At 41.2% G+C, this 2,500-nt stretch overlaps 1 protein-coding gene across 1 annotated transcript in view; it reads right to left on the reverse strand.

Annotated features, from left to right (window-relative positions):
• Positions 1-2,500, reverse strand: part of abhd17b (abhydrolase domain containing 17B, depalmitoylase) — a 32,636-nt gene that overhangs the window by 29,844 nt on the left and 292 nt on the right. The window contains exon 1 of the mRNA XM_031305129.2: positions 2,243-2,500. This exon is cut by the window's right edge and continues 292 nt beyond it. The gene's annotated coding sequence lies outside the window, so the exon portion shown is untranslated. The remainder of the gene's footprint in view (positions 1-2,242) is intronic.

Here is a 2,500-nt window from a genome sequence, read left to right on the forward strand (position 1 = left end):
CTCTGCATAACTACACGTGTGCTTTTGAATAGAAACACATCAGCGTCAGGTTATGACAATGTGTTACAGATTGTATTTCCATTGAAGGTGCTCGAAGTAATAAATTACACCCTGCTGTTACGTTTTTACATACTTGAATCTATGCAAATATGCAATCCTCTGCAGAAGCTTTTTGTGCCAGGATACAGCAGCAAGTTGCTAAGTTCTTTCATTGTAGCGCCTCTAAAAAACACTTTGCAGGTTGCAAAAATCTCCCCAAAAAAAAAAAAAGAAATCAATCTTTTAATATCTACGTTTTCACCGTGGATGCATCTGTCACGTTAGCCCAAACAAACAATCTTCCGATTCAAATCGATCTTTATTTTAATGATCCGATTTTGATTCATAACATTCAGAGATTGATCTTTTAAGAGACTCCGTTTTAAAGCTAGAGTGAAGATATTGGTATTGTATTAAACTTGACAACCGCAAGAATCTAGGTCACGCCAAACAACGCAAAGTTAGGCGACATTGTGGCAGAGAAGAGGGAAAAACTGGCATGGCCGTTTTCATCTCTCTCTCCTCCTCCTCCGAGTTCACTGCTTTAGGGTCTATTCTTAACGGCAATATTAATATGTTGAGTATTGCAGCAGGTTCGAGGGTTCCTTTCACAGCATTAGTTCTGAGAATCTCTTTTATATCAAAGCAAAATCTGGTATTGTAACTGAAATATCCCTTACTAAAAAGAAATAGAATTTTTATCAAATAGGGACATTGTGAATCGGAATCAAAAATCGGTGGCTAAACCAAAAAGTACTTCTTGGGGGTCAATTCTTAAAGTAAACATTAACCTGGTGCATTATAAAAAAACATATTTGAGAGATGTGTCTTGTTTGTACAATTTACAACACAAGTTCTCTGAGAATCTCATTTATATCCTAAACCAAAGTTGCCATTGTTCCCTAACCTCAGAAAAGATTTTTTTGCCCGGTAAGTAGCACTTACTAGGAATTTATTTTGGTTTGGTGAATAGATATAAACATATTTTAAACATTAATACCTAATTGATATTGAATCTGAAACGAAAACGACTCAGGAAATCATGGTCGATACCCAGCCCTACTTACTCCTGTAAAAACTGAATGATGAAGCACATCCTTCATGCCTCTTGGTTGCCTCCCTCGCCAGTTCTCTTCTTAATTTCCTAAAAACTGCACTTGGCAAATTAACAGCCATTTTCATAGTTTTACCATTGTCAATACTTTATTTATACTTTACTACTCTTAGGTATTTTCAGAGCCTTGGAAATTGTGTGCGTCTGTCTGTGAGTGTCTGTCTGTCTGTGAGTGTCTGTCTGTCTGTGAGTGTCTGTCTGTCTGTGAGTGTCCGTCTGTGAGTGTGTCCGTCTGTGAGTGTGTCCGTCTGTGAGTGTCTGTCTGTCTGTGAGTGTCCGTCTGTGAGTGTGTCCGTCTGTGAGTGTCTGTCAGTGTCCGTCCGTCCGTCTGTGAGTGTCTGTCGGAGTGTCCGTCTGTCTGTGAGTGTCTGTCGGAGTGTCCGTCCGTCCATCTGTCTGTCTGTCTGTGAGTGTCCATCTGTGAGTGTCCGTCTGTGAGTGTCCGTCTGTCTCTGTCAAACCCTAATACATATTTTTCAATAACCTCGTGATGGATTTGTTTGGAATAGTCTACATTTTATAGTTATGGAGAGAGAGAAAAACATTGGCTAACCAGCTGTTGGATCTTCCAGACACATATGTGTTAAACCCACAAATCACCTGTCACATCTTGATTACACACACACACACACACACACACACACACACACAATTACCTGGGTGTCACTATAGCGTCACGTCTATAAACAATTGGCTGTTCCAGAGATGATGTCAGGTGAATACATTTTACAGCCATTAGTGGTCTCTGAAAGCTACTTCTACAAGATGCTGATGACATAAAAACAATGAGCAAAATGCATAGTAGAGAGGCTATTAGCTTCCTTTATTTCCCCCCAAAATAGCCCAAAAATCTCCCAGCAGCGGAGACAGAATGGAGCCCTGCAGCGACTTACCGTAAAATGGTGGTGGACAGGCAGCAAATGTGTTCAGAGAGATTACAATGACTTTATGCAGGTTTGTGGAGGGTTAATTTCCTGTGGCTAGACATTGTATTGTCAAGTGTAATGGGCCAGTTAGCCAGCAACACAAAACATAACGCAAATATGCGCGTGTTTCTCATTAACAGATGGGAAATCACCACAACATTACCTGGACGGACGGCGGTTGGACGCTTGTTTTGTTTTCCTGCTATTTTTAACTGACAGTATTCACCGTAGTCAGGTGCTATCTTCGCACCGAGCCAGCTAACTTATCTTCTACTCGACGCCAGGAGATTGACAAGGTTATCCTCGGACAGATTATCCTCGGTTCCGTGTCCTAGCTAGGCTATTTGTTGGCGATGTCAGCTTCGTCCTCCGGGTCCAGACCAGGCAGCCTCCGAAATTGTCGTTTCTTTTTTTCTCCACT

Source organism: Sander lucioperca, chromosome 2, assembly GCF_008315115.2.
Source record: "Sander lucioperca isolate FBNREF2018 chromosome 2, SLUC_FBN_1.2, whole genome shotgun sequence".
Lineage (NCBI taxonomy): Eukaryota > Metazoa > Chordata > Actinopteri > Perciformes > Percidae > Sander > Sander lucioperca.